At 45.2% G+C, this 21,262-nt stretch overlaps 1 long non-coding RNA gene across 1 annotated transcript; it reads left to right on the top strand.

Moving 5' to 3' along the window:
- The first annotated feature begins 14,214 nt into the window (after nt 1-14,214).
- LOC143642663 (uncharacterized) lies at nt 14,215-20,404 on the top strand. The gene is made up of 3 exons (XR_013155781.1): nt 14,215-14,414; nt 15,926-16,050; nt 18,752-20,404. It is a non-coding gene; the product is annotated as an uncharacterized LOC143642663 (long non-coding RNA).
- Nucleotides 20,405-21,262: the final 858 nt, after the last annotated feature.

Genomic DNA, 21,262 nt, shown 5'->3' on the forward strand with positions numbered 1-21,262 from the left:
TCAGATCGTGGGGGCCCTGTAGGTGAATTGTAAGGACTCTGCATTTGTTTCTGAGAAGACTGAAATGACACTGGAGGGTTTGGGCAAGGGAGTGACAGGTTCAGCTCTCCCCGTTAGAGAGATCCTTCTGGATGTTGGTGGAACAGACCAGAGGGAACAGGGACTTGGAGGTGGAAGCAGGCGGATGTGGGCCAGTAAGTCGGGAGGGAGATGATGGTGGCTGAGACCAGAGGAAGGAGAGAAAGTGGTGCATTTTGAAGGTAGACAGAGCTTTCTGACAGGTTGGATTTGGAATGAGAAAAAGAGAAGAGGAAAGGAGGATGACATGATTATTGACAGAGCAACTAGATGGGTAGTGTTCTGGCGTGATATACTCCAGAAAATCATCCTCTTAATCTTCGTCCATTCCTGTGTGTGTGAACCCTTCTGATGGGGTTATTTTAGCTATGGTGTGGCCCAAAGGAATCAGGATGGGCCTTAATCCTATTGCTGGAGGCCACAGAGAGAGGAGCCACAGGGGGCAGCCAGAAGCTGGAGGTCACTGGAGCCCGGAAGAGAAAGAAGATGCCGCCATGTGCACTGCCATATGACAGTGAAGCTAAGCAACCCTGAAGTTGCTGCCCAGTCGGAAGACTCTGGCCCTGGGAGGAAGCAAGCCTTCTAGCTTCTGAAACCACAAGCCAATAAATTCATGTTGGGAAGCCAACCCGCTGGATGGTGTTTGTTTTAGCAGCTGGGAAACCAAAACAGGTGGAGTCATCATTACTGAGCTGGGATGGCGTGGGAAGGTTGGAGATGGGGCTGAGGGTGGGAATCAGCAGTTGAGTTTTAGATGTGTAGAATCTGAGATGCTTGTGAGAAAAAGGACCCAGGTCTTCTATACTCTTGTGGTCAGGTTTAACCCCAGGTCTCAATATCATCAATTATGGTTATTGATGAGAATTATTGTCATTTCTGTGGCTGTTAAAATCACAGATTACTGAGCCAAGGAGCTGGGCTAAGCACTGATATATATTATCTCCTTTAATGTTTTCAGCAGTTCTGTCGTGCAGATGCTATTATTCCTTATTTAACAGAGACGAAGTTGAGGCTCTGAGAGGCGAAGGGATTGGTGGTGCTGTCACAGGGGGTGAGCAGACATCCTCTTTTCAGACAAGGAGAATGAACCCCTGCGCTTCTCTCTGTCTTTACACACTCCCCAGCCTCCTGCCCCCCACTCCCACCCCCACGCCCCTTCTCCCAACCAGTGGATCTCAGCTTATCAGAACTGGAAGGAACTGAGGCTCCAAATGCCCAGATGAGGGAAGAGCCTCTGTGATATCATGAAACATGTGGGAAGAGCTCTAACAATGCCTGGGGTATTGTTCAAAGCCACTCACCCAAAACCGGAGAATGCGCCGGCGAGTGGGCCGAGCAGGCTACTAAAGGTATTCAAGATGCCTGAAGAGGCAGTAACGAAACTGGTAATCGCTCCCTGCCAGTCAATCTTCTGGAAGGCAGAAAGCAAGCCAGCACTGATGAGTCCTTGGGTGATTGCTAGAAAAAAAAATGGGGTAAAAAAACCCCACTTAGTCATTTAGATGCCAAAGATTCCCAGATACAGCCCAGATCTCCAAGCATGTGCAGTGCCTGCTCCTTTTTCATCCATTCATTCCGGCCTGCTTGATGCTGGGCCAAGTTCCAGACATGAACATTCAGCAAATATTTATGGGACCTACTATGTGCCAGGACCATGCTGGGAGTTGGGGATGTACCAGTGGAGATAGATAGAAATCTCTGTCCTCATGGAGCTGACATTTTAGTGGGCATGAGGGAGAGAGATGAGGATGCCGTGAATAGAGGGAGTGCAAAGCTGGGTGCAGATGCGTGCTACGTAGGGGCTGATTTAAAAATTATTAGTGACCAGTGCGGCGTGGGCCACGACCAGTCAGAAAGGACATAGCCACAGCTCCATAGCCTCGTCCTGGGTTTCCCCTGGCTATGCCAGGTGTTGACTCTTCAGATTTTGGTTCGTGGGGAGGCTGGGCTCCCGAGGGTGAAGATGGGATGACTATTTTCCAAAGAGTTTAGACAAAAATTTCAACATTTTAAGCACTGTGGCCATAGCAGAGCCTTTGGCTGAAGGCCAGTTCTGTCTTTGAAGGAAAAACAAGAGGCAGGATGAGGAATTGAGAGTACTGGGGTGGGGGTGCCATTCCCTATAAGAAGATCAGAGAAGGTCCTAATGCAAAGGTGACATCTGAGCAGAGGCATGAAGGAAGAGAGGGTGCCATTCCCTCTTGACATTTAGGGGAAGAGTGTTTCAGGGCAGGGAGAACTGCAAGGCCAGTGGCCCTGAGGTAGGAGTACACTTGATGTGTGAGGAGGCTGCTGCTGCAGGAGGGGAGTGAGTGATGGGTGGCAGGAGAGATGGGCAGGGGTCGGTCCATGTAGGGCTAGGCCTTTGGTGGCAGGCAAGGAGAAAGGAAACAGGGGCCCTGGCAGAAAAGGATGAAATGTAGTGAGTGGTAAGGGCAACGGCTAATGGCTAATGGTGTCAATGTCAGCCCACGCTGTGCTAATAGGAACTTAATTAGCATTGGACCATTGGATCTAACAAGGCCAGGCATGACCCAAGGCAGAACAATCTCACTGTCAGTGACTTGCGTGGGAACTCCTGGAAATCCCGAAACTCCGGAAACTCCTGAAACTCCGGAAACTCCCGAAACTCCCTGAACTCCCTGAATTCTGTAAACTGTCGAATATCCTGGAACTCCTGAAACTTCTGGAACTCCCGGAACTCCAGGAACTCCCGAAACTCCCGAAACTCCCGAAACTCCCGAAATTCCCTGAAGTCCCTGAACTCCCGGAACTCCAGGAAGTGCCGGAAGTCCAGGAACTCCAGGAACTCCTGGAACTCCAGGAACTCCCGGAAGTGCCGAAAGTCCCGAAACTCCCTGAAGTGTCTGAAGTCCCGGAACTCCCGGAACTCCCGGAAGTCCCGGAACTCCCGGAAGTCCCGAAAGTCCCGGAACTCCCGGAACTCCCGGAAGTCCCGAAAGTCCCGGAACTCCCGGAACTCCCGGAAGTCCCGAAAGTCCCGGAACTCCCGGAAGTCCCGGAACTCCCGGAAGTCCCGGAAGTCCCGGAAGTCCTGGCAGAGCTTGAGCGGAGGATGAGCCGAGGTGTCCGCAGAGGAGAACGAAGAGGCAGAAGATCTTCAGCATCTTGAGTCAGGTACCTGTGGGGGAGCAGAGCAGAGAAAGCCGGTTGAGAGACTGCACTGTGATAAGGTCTCCCAGAGCTTGGATCTGGGATGGTGGCTAAAGAATTCATTTGGACCCGTGGCATCCACGTCCATTTTTGCAGAGGGGTATAATGAGGCCCAGAGAAGAAGCCCGTTTTAACTCCATGTATGACGGTCTTTTCTCAAAGCCACACAGCCCATGTTTAGGCCCTAAACACCTTTTCCCCAGGAATACAGCTTTTCCCAGGAGGGCTGCTCAGTGAGAGGCTGCAAAATACTACAGTTATGAGAACAATCTCTGGAGCTCCCAAGCTGCTCCTTTCCAGCTGTGGGATCAAGGGTAAGTTGCTTCACCACATAACATGATCGTGAACACACCATGGTCCTCGTTTTACAGCAGGGCATTGATGGTGAGTGCACTGTCTTCAGAGACAGGCAGGCTGGGTTGGTGTCCCAGCTCTGCCACCCACTTGCTGGATGACTTGGGAAACCGTTTCCTCATATGGAAAATGGAGGTGAGAACCTCCCATAACTTCCTCTCGTTTTTTTTTTTTAATTTTTTTTATTAATTAAAAAAATTAACATACAAAACATTAAAATACTATTCCATTCTACATATACAATCAGTAATTCTTAATATCATCACATAGTTGCATATTCATCATTTCTTAGAACATTTGCATCGATTTAGAAAAAGAAATAAAAAGACAACAGAAAAAGAAATAAAATGATAACAGAGAAAAAAAGATTATACATACCATACCCCTTACCCCTCGCTTTCATTTACCACTAGCATTTCAAACTAAATTTATTTTAACATTTGTTCCCCCATTATTTATTTTTATTCCATATGTTCTACTCTTCTGTTGATATAGTAGCTAAAAGAAGCATCAGACACAAGGTTTTCACATTCACAGAGTCTCATTGTGAAAGCTATATCATTGTTCAATCATCATCAAGAAACATGGCTACTGGAACACAGCTCCACATTTTCAGGCAGTTGCCTCCAGCCTCTCTGCTACATCTTGAACAACAAGGTGATGTCTACTTAATGCATAAAAATAACCTTCAGGATAACCTCTCAACTCTGTTTGGAATCTCTCAGCCATTGACACATAGTCTCATTTCACTCTTCCCTCTTTGGTTGAGAAGGTTCTCTCAATCCCTTGATGTTAATTCTCAGCTCATTCTAGGGTTTTTCTCAGTCCCTTGATGCTGAGTCTCAGCTCATTCCAGGATCTCTGTCCCACGTTGCCAGGAAGGTCCACACCCCTGGGAGTCATGTCCCACTCAGAGAGGGGGAGGGTGGGGAGACTGCTCATCATGTTGGCTGGAGAGAGAGGTCACATCTGAGCAACAAAAGAGGCTCTCTTGGGGGTGACTCTTAGGCCTAAATTTTAAGTAGACTTGACCTATCCTTTGTGGGGTTAAGTTTCATATGAACAAACCCCAAGACTGGCAGCTCAGCCTGTAGCTTTGGTTGTCCACACTGCTTGTGAGAATATCAAGAATTCAACTTGGGGAAGTTGAATTTCTCCCCACTCTCACCATTCCCCGAAGGGGGCTTGCAAATACTTTTCCAGTCACTGATCAAATCACTCTGGGATTCACGGGGCATCACTCTGGACAAACCAACAAAATCTCATGTCCTACCTGAGATTCCAAGTACTTATGACATTCAATCAAACTATCTACATGAGTTATATTAGGAAATGCTCTAGTCAAAATATAAATTTTGTAACAAATAAACATTTTTTGCTTTAGTCTCACACATAAGGTGACATTTTAAAGTATTAATTATCATCTATTTTTAGCACCCTGCAATAATGACATTCCTTTGTTCTTCCTCATGCAAAAACATTTTCAAAATTTGTACATTGTACATTTCACTATTATTATACACTCTAGGCATTCCTAGATTATACCATCTCAATCTTTACCATCTATCTTTCTTTCTGATTTCATTTATGTCCCCAGACCTCCTCCCTCTATCATTCTCACATGCAGCTTCATTCAGTGTTTTAACAATTACATTACAGTTAGGTAGTATTGCGCTGCCCATTTCTGAGTTTTTATATTCAGTCCTGTTGCACAATCTGTATCCCTTCAGCTCCAATTACCCAATATCTCACCCTGTTTCTATCTCCTGATGTTCTCTGTTACCAAGGAAATATTCCAAGTTTATTCACTAATGTCAGTTCATATAAGTGAGACCATACAGTATTTGTCCTTTTGTTTCTGGCTAATCACACTCAGCATAATGTCCTTAAGGTCCATTCATGTTGTTACATACTTCATAACTTTATTCTGTCTTACAGCTGCATAATATTCCATCTTATGTAAATGTCACAGTTTGTTTAGCCAACTGTCTGTTGATGGACATTTTGGCTGTTTCCATCTCTTGGTAATTGTCAATAATGCTGCTATAAACATTGGTGTGTAAATGTCCATTTGTGTCCTTGGCCTCGTGTCTGTTGAGTAGAGACAGCATATAGATGGGTCCTGTTTTTTAATCCATTCTGCCAGACTATGTCTTTTGATTGGAGAGTTTAATCCATTAGCATTCAATGTTATTACTTCATGGGTAGTACTTTGTTCTACTATTTTGCCTTCTGGATTTTATGTGTCATGTCTAATTTTCTTTCTTTTTGCCTTTACACATACTCTTCCTTTCTACACTCTTCTCCACACCTGTCTCTTCCGTCTTCGTATCTGTGTCTAGTGTTCTCTTTAGTATTTCTTGCAGAGCTGGTCTCTTTGTCACAAATTCTCTCAGTGATTTTTTGTCTGAAAATGTTTTAATTTCTCCCTCATTTTTGAAGGACAATTTTGCTGGATATAGAAGTCTTGGTTGGCAGTTTTTCTCTTTTAATAATTTAAATATATTATCTCATTGTCTTCTCGCCTCCATGGTTTCTGCTGAGAGATCTGCGCATAGTCTTATTGGGCTTCCCTTGTATGTGATGGATTGCTTTTCTCTTGCTGCTTTCAAGATCCTCTCTTTCTCTTTGACCTCTGACATTCTGATTATTAAATGTCTTGGAGTATGTCTATTTGGATCTATTCTCTTTGGGGTACACTGCATTTCTTGGATCTGTAATTTTAAGTCTTTCATAAGAGTTGGAAAATTTTCAGTGATAATTTCCTCCATTAGTTTTTCTCCTCCTTTTCCCTTCTCTTCTCCTTCTGGGATACCCACAACACGTATATTCGTGCGCTTCATATTGTCTTTCAATTCCCTGAGTCCCTGCTCATATTTTTCCATTTTTTTTCCTATAGTTTCTGTTTCTTGTCGGATTTCAGGTGTTCCGTCCTCCAGTTTTAAATCCTATGTTCTGTCTCTCGAAATCTACCATTGTAGGTTTCCATTGTTTTTTTTCATCTCTTCTACTGTGTCTTTCATTCCCATAAGTTCTGTGATTTGTTTTTTCAGACTTCCAGTTTCTTCTTTTTTTCTTTCCTTGCCTTCTTTATATCCTCCCTCAATTCATTGATTTGGTTTTTGATGAGGTTTTCCATGTCTGTTCGTACATTCTGAATTAATTGTTTCAGCTCCTGTATGTCATTTGAATTGTTGGTTTGTTCCTTTGACTGGGTCATAGTTTCAATTTTCCTAATGTGATTTGTTATTTTTTGCTGGTGTCTAGGCATTTAATTCCCTTAATTAGTTTATTCTGGAGATTGCTTTCACTTCTTTTATCTAGGGTTTTCTTGCTGGATGAATTTGTTGTCTATCTGTTCTTTGACATTCCGTTCAGCTTTATCTGGACCTTTAGCTTAAGTTTTGTTTAACAGAGGAAAATTTTTCAGTTCTTATTTTCCTGTGTCTTGCCCTGCTTGTGTGGTGCCTTCCCCCCACCCCACACACTTAGGAGGGTCTACTTAGATATTATATACCCCAGCCAGATATTCCCAGACCAAACTGGCTTCCTATCAGGAGGAAAGAGTCACCTGCATCAGTTTTCCCTGAGGGTGAGACCCAGCAGGTTGAAAGACTTTCCTGTGAAGTCTCTGGACTCTGTTATTCTTACCCTGCCCTGTGTGTGGCGCTTGTCTGACTGCAGGTCCCACCAGCATAAGATGATGCGGTACCTTTAACTTTGGCAGACTCTCCCTGCTGGGGGTGTGGTAGAGACAGAGGAGAGGTTGTAGGCTGGTTTTAATGGCTTCAAATTACCAAGCCCTGGAGTCTGAATTCCTTGATGGAGGGATTCCACCTGGGTGGGGCTTCACCCCTCCCCTGGGGAAGGCACAGTCTCCAGACAAGCCCCCAAAAGAGCTCACTTCTGCCTATGCCTGGGGCAGTTGCAGCCTGAAAAGTCCTGCTGCTGTATCCAGAGGCAGTCAAGCCTTTGTAGATACACAGCCACAAAAACCTCTGTTTCCTTCTTTTTTTTCCCCCTTTTTCTGTCAGTCCTGCCCCCTTGGTGCCAGGGCAAAAATGAGCAACCTCAGCTTTGATCAGGTTCACCTAAGCAGGGGGTCTATTTTTAGTAGTCCGAATTTGTTAATTAGTTCCACAATTGGCGTTTGATTGTGCCCAGTCCCTGCTGCTGGTAAAGTCCTTTCCTTTCCCCTCTGGGAAGCGGCCTGTGGGGGAGGGGCTCTGGCCACCGCAGCTTTGGGAACTCACGGTTCTGGGGGGGCTCGCAGCCGGTCCAGCTGGTCCAGACTGGGGTACGCTGTGTGTCTGGTCACTGACATGGCCCCAGGAGCTGTTCTGTACTATTTCTGGTTATTTAGTAGTTGTTCTGGAGGACAAACTAAAACGCACACTGTTGTTAAGCCGCCATCTTGACCCGGAAGTCTCCCTCTCAGTTTTTTGTAGGCACAAAAAAGTTGTGCCTACAAAACTTATACTGTGCCCTGCACAGTATAAGTTGTCTTAGTTCTTCTGTGACAGATACCACAAACTGGTTGGTTTAAACAACAGAAATTTATTGTCCCAACTGTTTTGGAAGGTAGAAATCCAAAAATCAAGGTATCACCAAGCCATGCTTTCTCCCAGAGTCTGGTGATGGCTTGCCAGCAGTTCTTGGCATTCCCTGGCTTGTAGATGTAGCTGTGTCTCCACCACATGACAGTTTCCCTCTCCTTCTCTGGCTTCTCCTTTTGGTCTCTACTGACTAATACATCTGCATTTCCTCTGCTTAGAAGGACTTCAGTCTTACTGGGTTAAGGCCCATCCTGATTTGATTAGTCTTTACCTAATAGGATAGTTATCCTATCAAATAGGAGTACACAACCGCAGGACCAGGGGTGAGGACTGGAATATGTCTTTGTGGGAGACATGATTCAGGCTTCCACATGAGTGCTCCATAAATGGCCTCATTATGCCGATGAGTTGTATGGTTATGATGATTCTCATATGGTGAGCCAAAGACTTACCTCCCTGAGTTGGTGGGAAAGAGTAAGTCCAGCCCCATGAACAAAATGGGCTCAGAAGAAGGACGAGGGCTAGTCTGGAGTGTGAGGAGACAACAGTCTAGGTTGCAGTGTTTTGAGTTAGAAACTATCTTTCTACTTCCTTATCCCAAATTGCAAAATAATCTAACACATGGATAGAAGAATGTGGATTTTACCAAGTGTTCTGGTTTGCTAGCTGCTGGAATGCAATATACCAGAAATGGAATGGCTTTTAAAAAGGGGAATTTAATGAGTTGCTAGTTTACAGTTCTAAGGCCAAGAAAATGTCCCAATTAAAACAAGTCTATAGAAATGCCCAATCAAAGGCATCCAGGGAAAGATACCTTGGTTCAAGAAGGCTGATGAAGTTTAGGATTTCTCTCTCAAATGAGAAGGCACATGGCGAACACAATCAGGGCTTCTCTCTTGGCTGAAAGGGTACATGGCGAATACAGCATCATCTTTTAGCTTTCTCTCCTGGCTCCCAGTTTCATGAAGCTCCCCGGGAGGCGTCTTCCTTCTTCATCTCCAAAGGTCGCTGGCTGGCGGACTCTGTGCTTCGTAGTGTTGCTCTCTCTGAATCTCTTTCTCCAAAATGTTTCCTCTTTTATAGGACTCCAGTAAACCAATCAAGACCCACTCAAATGGGTGGAGACATGTCATCCCCTAATCCAGTTTAACAACGATTCTTGACTAAATCACATCAACCAGGGAGATGATCTCATTACAGTTTCAAATATGCAGTATTGAATAAGGATTATTCTACCTTTAAGAAATGGGATTTATATCAAAACATGGCTTTTCTTAGGGGGCATACTTCCTTTCAAACGACCACACCAAGCTTCTCTTTTTGGCCATTTTTGTTATTTTCAGTTTCATATTATTATCCCAAGTAACACTGGGATGGACAAACTTGGGAGTCTGTTTTTGGCAAACCTGCTCTATTATCTCTTTATAGAGCATTTTATGGGAATAACCAGTTGTGGTAGTTAGGTTTGGGGGTCAGTTTGGCCAGGTGAAGGTGCCTAGTTCTATTGCTGTGGACATGAGCCAATGGCATGTGAACCCTCATCTGTTGCTGAATACATCTGCAGTTAGCTAGGAGGCATGCCTGCTGCAATGAATGATGTTTGATTTAATTGGCTGGATGCTGAAATGAGATAGCTCAATGTAGCACAGCCCAGGCAGCTCAGCATACCTCATCTCAGCACTTGCAGCTCAGCCCAGGCTTGGGCTGGAGAAAGGAATCTGGGGTGCAGAAAGGAATCACCCCAGGGAAAGTTGTTGGAACCCAGAGGCCTGGAGAGAAGGCCAGCAGAGATTGCCCTGTGCCTTCCCGTGTAAGAAAGAACCTCAGTTGAAAGTTAGCTGCCTTTCCTCTGAAGAACTGTACATTTTTAACTAAATAAATCTCCTTTTATTAAAAGCCAATCCATCTCTGGTGTGTTGCATTCTGGCAGCTTTGGTAGACTAGAACACCAGTCTTGAAGGTGTTTTTTATAAGCAAACAAGCATTCCTTGGGTTGAACCTACTCACACTATCCCTGATCTTCAAATATGTGATTGCAGTGTCCCAATGAAACCTAAAGTTCACATTCTAGCTGCAGAGTTCTGGTTTGGGTCTGACAGAGTAGTTAGCATCAGACTAACCCTCCCACCAAAATCAACTATAAAAGATGGCTATATATATATATAAATATAACAACTAAACAGCTGTTTGAATATTAGTTAGAAAGCTGAGCAGAGATTTCAGCACCTCACCTGTGTGATGCTGGGGAATAATTGTTGGGTTTCAAACCCCACCAAGGCAGAGGTGTCTGGTAGATACTTTGGGCTTTCAGGTAAGGCCTAGAAGGCCATGCTAGGAGAAGGGCCATGCACTAAGCAAAAAGACCTTGACCTAGAAATAAAGATTCCCCTCTAGGAGTAAGACCAAGACTGAAATGGTCTCACTGTAATAAAGCTTTTGTCTAAACTTCGGCAGGATCAGATTGGTCCACACGTACTCCGTCTTCCTGGGGCCGTCTTCTTTGGAAGACGATATCATTGGTCAGAGCCTCCAATTTTTTCATTCACAATGTCCAGCATCCCATAACAAATTATAAGGCATGCTACTAAGAAAGGACCAATTCACTGAAAACCGAGGAATAAAAATATACAATATAATAGATCCACAGGGGATTAAAATATTCAAATATTGAGCAGACAAAAGGGCAAACAGCCCCAGAGGATGAGAAGGAGGCCCCAAAACTTCAGCATCTTGGGGCAGTACCCCCGGAATCCCAAAGAGGTAGAGGCAGTTGCAGAGCTACTCTGAGTGGTTCTTTGTGGAGCAGAGTTGGGTGAGGGACAAAAGGAGTCATTCGGATTTATTCCTACCCACCCCAACACTTGACAGATGGAAAACTGAGGCTCAGAGAAGGGTTGTATTTTTCCCAAAGCCACCCACAGGGTTAGTGGCTAGAATCCAGCACTCACATCTTTTAGTTGTACATCCTTTACTCTGCACCTCACTAAAGAAGGTTGCTGCGAGAATTTAACAAGCATTTGTGACAATGGCTTCACCCAGTACCACTAAATGAAAGTCAATCTTGGATTTGCCTAACCGAATCCTTGAAACAGCCTTATCCTCTGAAGCAAATACTGATATACCTATTTTACAGAGTAGGAAATGGAAGCTTGTAAAAGTAAGGACAGTTGCCCATTCTTCCCTCTTTATTTTACTTCTTAAGGGCAGAAATGTGCTTCACATAGGAATTATCTTTCTCAGCCTTGTTTGCAGGGAAGGATGATCAATGAGATATAAATGGAAGTCATAGATTGAGGCTTCTAACAAAGTTCTTTTTTTTAATGCAATTTTATTGAGATATCTTCACATATCGTACAATATCCAAAGTGTACAATCAATGATTCACAGTACCGTCATGCAATTGTGCATTCATTACCACAATCAATTTTGAAAGTTTTCATTACTCAAAAAAACACGCATAAGAATATAAATAAAAATGAAAAAGAACATAATCTCCCCATTACTTATTTATTTTTGTCCTTATTTTTTTACTCATCTGTGCATACACTGGTTAAAGGGAGTGTCAGCCACAAGGTTTTCACAATCACTTGGTTACACCATAAAAGCTGTATCATTATATATTCATCTGTAAGAATTAAGGCTACTGGAATACAGTTCAATAGTTTCAGGTATTTCCTTCTAGCTATTCTAATCCGCTACAAACTAAAAAGAGATATCTATATAATACAGAAGAATAACCTCCAGAATGACCTCTTGACTCTATTTGAAATCTCTCAGCCACTGAAACTTTTATTTTGTTCCATTTTTCTTCCACCCTTTTGGTTAAGAAGTCTTTCTCAATCCCATGATGCTGAGCCAGGCTCATTCCCTGAGTCATGTCCCACATTGCACGGAGATTTACACCCCTGGGAGTCATACCCCATGAAGCGGGTGGGGGTGGGGGCAGACCTGCTTAGTTGGCTTCAAGAGAGGGGCCATGAGTTGGCTTCAAGAGAGGGGCCATGTGTGAGCAATAGAAGAGATTCTCTGGGGGTGACTCTTAGGCATAATTATAGATAGGCTTAGTGTCTCCTCTACAGAAATAAGTTTCGTAAGGGCAAGCCCCAAGGTCAAGGGCTTGGCCTATTAAATTGGTAATTGCCAATGCTTATGAGAATAGCTGGAATTCCCCAGGTGGGGAAGTTTAATATCTCTACATTTTCCCTCAAAGAGGCTTAACAAAGTTCTTTTAAGTGGGCTGAACCAGCTGGGAAGTTTGCTCTTTAAACTCTCCCGCTTTTTCCTGATTGGAAATCAGACATGATGGTTGGAGTTCAGCAGCCATATTATCATCATGAAAATGAATGTCACGACTTCAGGGTGGCAGAGGGAAGAGCTGGCAGGATCCCCCCATGTCAGTGCAACAGCATACCTGTGAACTTTTTATTATTATTTAAGCTATATTTTTTCATGATCTATACTAAATGTAACTTGTAACTGGTAACATTTATCAATAGCTTTAGTCTGGCATCTGATCCAAGGCATATTGGAGAGTGTCATTCTATTTTGCTCACCTCGATTTCTCTGGTACACTGGAGAGATGCTCTGGGTCTTGGTCGGTGGATTCCCAGATGGTCTTGCAGAGGGGTGGACTTTATAAATGGTGAGTGACTCCATCAGGGGAGACGTGGCACTGGTGATGGACAGCCATAAAACTAATGGGAAGCCCTTGATTTCTCCATGTCCATCCAACACCTCCAGAGTAAACATTCCCTGTATTGAAGGCCTGGGGGATTAAGGGGGTAGGAACACACTTAAGCCGTTTGATGGATGTGTCAACAACATATTTGAATCTGTACATCAGGAATGTTGTCAAATGAGTGTAGAGACTGTGGGGAGCAGTGAATAGGGCTGGGAGTTGGGAGATGGTATTTCTTTCCAATTTTTCAGGTCCCTGCCCTACTTTGATCCTGTTGGCGCATCTGTACAATGAGAGGTCGGCCGGGTGGCTCTGAGGGGAGCAAGTTGCTCCTGTACTGAGTGGAGGCGAGGGTGAGGGTTTCCTGCTTCAATTCATGGCTATGTGTTCAGGAGCCTTGAGTTCTAGGCCAGGCTCTCCCTGGCTCTTGCTAGGTGACACTGGACAACTCCCGTGGTCTTTCGGAGCCTCTGTTTCTGCATCTGTATTAATACTAGCTAACACTGAGCGACAGGGCTAAGCAATTTTCACAAATGCTTGTTGAATCTTCATAGCAATCTTATGATTTTTACACAAAGAAACTGAGACTCAAAAGGGAAAAATGTTGCCTAAAGTCATGAGCTAGTCTAGGCTTTATGCCAAAGCCCATTCCTGTGACCTTGACACCACATCATGAGTGTCTTCTTTTAGAGCAGATCTGAGGTCCCCTTGAAGGGCAGGGATGACAGACCTCTATGGCATGGAGAAGGCTTGCTTCTCAAGGACCCAGGACAGGTGCTCTCCATCATTTGTTCCAAAAGCTGGGACTCAAGCTTTAATTAAAAACAAAAAACTGTATTAAACATTTATTTCAGATTATTCAAATAATCCATGTTTATTAAAGGAATATTTTTTAAAATACAGAAAGGTATAAAGAAAACAACATCTCCTTTGCTAACACTTTGGTTTGTTTCCCTTCAATCCTCTTTTTTGTGTGTTTGGCTAGATATAGATATAAATGCAGAGATCTCCACACAAAAATTGTGTTAAATGGCTTATATCACTGTCTAAACAATGCTATATTCTGTTTTTTTCAACTTGATATAATACTTTGAGCACTTCCTCTACTTAAAATGCACTTTTTAAATGGAAAAAGTTATATGTGCACATAATTTTTAAAAGTCAACCCGTACTAAAGTGCAAATAATAAAAAAAACCAATTCTTCCCCTTTGCCTCTTCCCACCTCCCTGGCTCCACATATCCTTCCACAAAAGGAACCACTGTTATCTACTCCTTGTTTATGCTTCCAGATATTTTCTGTTCATTTGTAAGGGTGTGTGTGTATCTTCTTATATATTCCCTGATCTCCATTTTGTCCTTTTCACTCAAGAGTCATTCTAATTATCATATATACATCTTTTAACAGTTAGTCCATTGTGTGCATATGCCAAGACTAAAAACCTAGGAAAATGAGCATCTAAGAGACCTCAAGGGCCATCAAATGTAATCCTTCCTTGTACTGGTGGGGGATGGACGCCTAGAAAGGGTCTATGTCACCACTAGGCTCACACATCATCTTGGTGGCAGTACTGAGGTAAGAACCCAGGTTTTCGACTCTTGTCAGGAAACAGGTTTCACCCTTTGTCTCTATGTGATTCCTCATGATTTTTTATCTCCTCATGGAAAGTGAGTATTTCTGTCAGGATGCTTTCAGCTTAAAGGGACGGAAAACCAGTCTAATATTGGCTTGAACAATAAGAAGATTGATGATCTGTTATGATAAAACTCCACATTGTGCTACAGATTCAGGCATGGCACAGGCACAGACATACTGCCCTCTCGTTATCAAGGACCCAGGTTCTTTCCATCTCTTTCCTCTGCCATCCTCATTTGGCTTGCCTCATGGTCACAAGATGGCTGCCAGAGTCTGAGGCATCACAGCTCAATTTAATCATTTCCATAGACATAAGGGAGATGTCTTCTTTGTATGTCCTTCAAGGAAGAAGGAAACTCTTTTCAGAAACCAGATCTCCCTTCATATTTCATATCAGCCAGAACTTGATCATTTACCAGATCTAAAAAAATCCTTGGCAAAGAGTTTCTGGACACTGTGATTGGTTAGACCAAGGAGAATTTACTCATGAGCTAGGAAGGGGTCACTTTCCCCTCAGTCACTTTGCAGAGGAGTAGACATCCAAGATAATTAGGGCTCCAATGAGAAGAAAGAAAAGAGTATAGCTTTTGGGTAGGCAGTGAGCAATATTTGTGGAATGGACTTTGATATGGGTTGAGTTGTACCCCTGCCAGAAGATATATTGAAGTCCCAACACCCAGCACTGCAGATTGTGACCTGATTTGTAAACTGCATCATCGCAGAAGTAGTTAGGTTTAGATAAAGTCATACCAGAGTAAGATGGGCTTAATCCAATCTGAATGGTGTCCTTATAAGAAGAGAAGAGACAAAGAGCCAGGACATGTTGAGAGGGCCACCGAAGATGGAGGCAGAGGCTGGAGTAGTGCAGCTCAGACTGTGGAAGGCCAAGGACTGCTGGCCACCAGCATAAGCCAGGAAGAGACAGGGAAGCATCTCTTCCCTAGAGCCAACTGAGAGAGCATGACCCTGCCCACACCTTGATTTTGGACTTGTACCCTGCAGAACTGTGAGCGAATTAATTTCTATTAAGTCATCATGTCTGTGGCAATTTGTTGTGGCAGTCCTAGAAAACAAGGCAGACCTCTTGCCATTTCTGACTTTATGTTCCTTCCACTTGATCCCCCAGCAGCTCAGAAACCCTTGTTTCCACTCCCCCCATTTTTTCTCTCCTCCACTCCAAATCTTTCCCTGCTAATTAAGGCCTACCCCCTGTGCTTCTTTGGCTCCAGACACGGAGAGAAGAATATGCTCCTTGAGTCCTTATTGTTTCCCAGACACAACATTCTCTCATTTCATCTTTCCTCAAACCCACAAGAATCATTAGAGCCCCATTTTACAGATGAAGAAACTGAGGTTTAGAGGGATGGGATGACTTATCCAAGTTGGGTTTTAACTTTACACAATTCTCTCAAATTTGGGGCCTAATTTAATTCCTCTGACAATGCTGAAAGGGTGGAAAACCGAGGCCACAGCTGGGGACCAGATCTTCCAGGAAGCCAATGGCAAACCTAAGTGTGGCTGGAGTGGACGTTTTAGTGAACAGGTGAGATGGTGCGGCTCTCTGGACAGAACGCAGGTATGTCTCCCACAGGGTTCCTGCTGACCTCTTGACCCCACTTCATACCCTCTGCCCTCTCTTCCTCCAGGCTTCAGCCCTCCTCCATTCAGTTCTGCAAGTGTCTCCGGCCCCTCCTGCCTCAGGGTCTCTGCAAACCCTGCTCCTGAGGCCGGGAACCCTCTTCCCTCTCTTGACTTGCTCCCGTTCATTCTTTGGTTCTCAGCTACAATGGTACCGCCTCGGGAAACCTCCCCTAAGCACTTCCTCTTGTTTCAGACTTTCAGCTTAGGACGGATGAACAATTTATCATCCCAACTGGGACAATTGAGAGCGTGTAAGGAGATGCACTAAATAGCTATTTGGGGAAAACAGGCCTAACTATCCCCGAAAACTGGAATGTCTGGTTGCCTCTCCTTTTTTACCGGGTGCTTTTACTGTAATAAGACACATATTTACTATATTATTTGATTAATGACTGTTTCTGACACGAGACAAATGCCCTATAAGTCAGCATCTGTGTGTGTTTTTGTTCCCTATGGTATCCCCAGTGCCTGGTACATAGTAGGTGCTCAAAAAATACTTGGATGAATAAGTGAATACATGCAGCAGACACCACATAAGCTCTGAAGTCAGACCTGGATTTAAATCTTCATGCGACTTCTGGAAAATTGCTCTTCGCTCCCAGCCCCCAGTCCCCCAGTCTGTACAGTGGGGCTGACTGTTCCTCTGAGAATTGCCCTCAAAACGAGGAGAAACCGAGGCTCTGTCTGCAAAGAGGGGGCGGGGGGCACAGTGTCTGGTACACAGTAGATACTCAGTGCTGCAATTAAGCCACAGGCAGTCCCTTTCCCAGTCTATAGACCCATCCTCAGGGTTCCCAGGGAAGTCTGGCAGCCTTAACGAAGATGAAGCTTCCATCTGAGAAATCAGTTTATGAAAACTTTCCTCTGCTGCCTTTTCCCTCCCCAAAGCAGCCAGTTGGCAAGACAGGGCTCCTCATAGCCAAAGTAGCAGGCTGGAGGCCCTGGGAAAGCTCCCTCATATCCTGTTCCATCTGAACCTGCCCCACCACTTCCCCTTTGGCCAGCCATTAGCCAGCTCAATCACAGATGCAATGAGGCATTTCCAGGGTTCTTGGATAAACTTGTCCTCATCCATCACCTGCTGCCAGGTGACTTGCCTCATTTATCTGGCAGCCACGGCCGGGCCTGCCCTCCCACGGTCCTCCTCAACCTGCACAGGGCATTATGGCAGCAGCCTTCATACCCAGATCGGGGTGGGGGGGGGTGCCTGAAGGGGCCATCCTGGGATGAATGCCCAATTCATGATCTGTAGGAGGCCAAGTGAGACTCACAATACAGGGACGGGTGCAGGGCCTGAGTGGGTTTGAATCCCATTGCGCCATGCCCAGATGCAGGACTTTGCAAGTGGCTTCCTCTCTCTGCACCAGACCAGACTTCTCTCTCCATGTGCCAAATGGGGGTGATTTTACCCACTTCTTAGGGTTGTTACCCAGCTGGCCCGAGTGGCTCCAGATGGTATCATCCAAAGGAGGGCAGGTGTGAAATCAAGTGGAAAGCTCCTGTCTTGGATGGCATTCCCCCTTTGGCCCTGGCTCCTCAGTAAAGGCTATGAATGCTCCTCAAATGCTGGAAGAGAATTTACTGCTTGGAGGGAAGGCCCTGGGTTTTTGTTAGGCTTGAGTTGGAAGGACCACAGAAGCCATGGAAATTCACAGAAATGGTGAGGACGCCTCTGACGGCCACTGGTCCTGGAGCTGGAGGGTCAAGTCAATATCCCTGGACTTTCTGGAGGTCACCCTGACACCTGGGCCGTGTGGTAGAGCCCTGACCTCAGTGCCTAGGAAAACATTTGCTCTTGTTAGTGTGTGTCAGCTTGAATCCTCTGGGAAGCAGCAACAAGATGGAATTAGACCTGCAGGGGACAGCTGTGAAGGATGCAGGAGAAGGGAGCAAGAATGCAGATCTTATATCTGTGGAGAGAGAGAAGGAGGAGGATTGGCCAGAAGGAGGCTCAGCTTGTGTTATAGGTCTGAGGACATGAAGGCCAGGCTGATGGGAACTGCCAGAGCTGAGATGGTCTGATAGAGGAGGTCACTGTCAGGCAGAAGTGGGCTCTGCTGCTCGCGCTGGGCTCAGTCCCTGGCTGGGAGCAGCCCAGGGAGGGCCTGGTCCCCTGTGAACATTGTAGTGGATCCAAAAGTGCAGCTGCTGGAGATGGTGGGCCAGATACCCTCCTTTCAGTAGTTCTTCTTGAAGGGACACCTGAGTGGTCCCCTCCCCTGGCTGCCACATGAAGGCCACTGACTTCTCTGGGAAAAAGCCCACAACCCCACATAGGCCCAGCCACTGAGACTTTGTCATGCTAATCGTCAACCAAGCATCCCCAAAGGTGGCCCTTAGTCCTGCTGCTGCCTGCTCATTGTTTCCCTGCAAGGTCCTGGCCCTTCCGGCCACAGGGCCTTTGCTCAAGCTGTTCCTATAGTCTCCTTGGAAGATAGTCCATGCTCAGAATATTAAAAGGAAATGGATGGACAACTCCAACCCCATCCTTGCCAAGAAGCTGTTCCCGATCTCCCCAGAAGAAATTAATCTCTTTCTGTCCCCCAGATGGACATTTATCCCTTTGGTCAGCTCTAGGTCTGAGGACATGAGTTTCAACTCTCTGGGGCTAAGTCTAAATTTTTCTGTCTCTCCAGGCCCCATGCTACATGTTCGGCACAACTCATCTCATTCCATCCTCTCCAAACCTCAAGAGGAGATGATGCTTCTAATACCTTCTTTACAGGCAAAAAGGCTGCGGCTCAAAAGAGGTTGAGTAACATGTCTCAGGCAGCTGGAAGAGCCAAGATTCAAGTCCAGGGTACAGACTCCAGGGCTGAGCTCTTAAGCATGATTAGATGTCGCCTCGATGCTTTTTCTACCTAGATATGTGTTTGAGCCCATAAAGCCATTCTAACTTGGGTACTTTTAGAATCGAGGTTCCCTGGATGTTTCAGTGGGACACCCATCATCCTTGCACGCCTCCTCTTTGGGGCCATGTGGCCAGGAAGCCCAGAGGGGAGGCTGAAAGCACAGGTGTGGTTCAGGTTCCAGAGGAAATGGGACGCTGGGCTTGGGGCCTCCATCCTGGAGGTTTGGATCAGGGTTGGGACAAATCCATGGGTGCCATTTCAGGACAGCTGCCCCCATTAGCTGCCACGTTGCAGGCACCGAGGGTAAGTTTGATGGGTGAATGTTAGCAGGACCAGACGCTTCATGGACAAATGTTGACTTTGCCCGCTGGCCTTGGATGGAAACCAAGGAGAATCACTATGCTGGAAACGGGCCTGACACAGGGGCCAAAGGCAAGCTCTTGTTCCTTCCTGCAATGCTGTTTCCCTCCCGAATGCAGGTCCCTGAGCCTTCCGCCATGGCTGCCTCCAGAGCTTGGTCTGGGGGGCCCAGGTCAGCAAAGGCTGAGCACAAGTGAGCCACGCAAAGTCTTCTCTCTTGTGAGTGTCCCCTCCCCAGAAGTCACCCTCTCTCCTCATCAACAGCGCCAGCTGTCTGCCCCCAGAGCTCCTGCTCGGGGAAGGTTGGACTTTGCAGTCCCTTGCCTGGACCAGCCTTGGCCTTGGTCTCTTTCCAATGCACACAACATATCTCCTGCCAGAGGGAAATTCCTGAGACTGAGAGCTGAGTACATCTCTCCCCTGCTCAGAAACCTTCTCTGCCCCCCACCCCCCATGGTTCTCAAAGTGTGTCCCGAGGATTCTGAAGACCCTTTTGAGGGGTCTGCAAGGTCAAAACTTATTAAATTAATGCTAATGTATTATTTTTGTTTTCACTCTCGCTCTCTCAGAAGAAGAGCGGAATTTTCTAGAAGCTACACGATGAGTGCTGTTGCAACTGGTTACAGAAAGATATATGTGACTCCACCTGTTTTCTATTAAGCTGGTCGTGACAGAGATTAGGGAAAATGTAAAACAGGGCCACTCTTCTCACTAAAGATGTTTTCAGGACATATAATTGTCTTTAATAGAGACGTCGTTTTTGTTAAAATGTAGTGAGTTACGTGACTGTGTGATTGTGAAAACCTTGTGTCTAATGCTCCTGTTATCTACCTTGTCAACAGACGAGTAGAACATATGGAATAAAAATAAATAACAGGGAGAACAAATGTTACAATAAATTTAGTTTGAAATGCTAGTGATCAATGAAAGGGACGAGTAAGGGGTATGGTATGTATAAATTTTTTTTTGTTTTCGTTTTCTTTCTTTTTCTGAATAGATGCAAATGTTCCAAGAAATGATCACGATAATGAATATGCAACTATGTGATGATATTGTGAATTACTGATTATATATGTAGAATGGAATGATCATATGTTAAGAATGTTTGTGTTTCTTTCTTCTCATATTTTTTTAAAACCTTAAAAATTAATAAAGAAATTACAAAAGATTGCTATCTTTAAATTAATACATAGTGTCAAAATTTCTCAGTTTTAATTTCTTTGATGGCAAATATCGATAGATGAAACCCATGCTTTGGGGTCCTCAGTATTTCAGGAAGGGTGTGCTGAGAGCAAAGAAATCTGACAACTGCTGGCCTGGAGGGTCCCGTCTACCCTCCCCAGCCTGGCATTCCATGCCCTGACCTCCTCTTGGCCGCAAACGTTTATACTCTGACAACATCGAATGGCTTGTGGGTCCCTTGTATCTGTCTCTGTGCCCAAATTTCCTCTTCTTATGAGGACATCAATCATATTGGGTTAGGGTAGGTCTCATTTTAACTAATCACATTCTCAAAGACGCTATTTCCAAATGAGGTCGCATTCATGGGACTGGGGGTTAGGACCTAAAAGTATGTTTTGGGGGGACATTTTTCCTGATCCCCTAACCTCCAGGCAAGGCCAGAAGCCATTCCTCTCTGTCCCTTTTCTGAGCGCCTTGTCTCTTCATAAGTCCACTTCCCCATAGGGGCTGTGCAGCTTTGTGAGGGCAGGACAGGTCCTTCTGCTGTCCCCCTGGGTCCTGAGACAGGCCGGGCACATAGTAGGAGCACGGTCAGTGCTTGCTGAGTGAGGCCGGCGGGGTGCTGCTTAAGTCTCCCCTGAATTGCCCAGAGCAGGGCCTGGCTCACGAAGATAAATCATCTTCCTATTGCTTAAAAATGCATTTTAGTTTTTGCATAAACATTAGCACAGGAATGAGTCACCCCCGACAAAC

This window comes from Tamandua tetradactyla, chromosome 1 (genome assembly GCF_023851605.1).
Source record: "Tamandua tetradactyla isolate mTamTet1 chromosome 1, mTamTet1.pri, whole genome shotgun sequence".
NCBI lineage: Eukaryota > Metazoa > Chordata > Mammalia > Pilosa > Myrmecophagidae > Tamandua > Tamandua tetradactyla.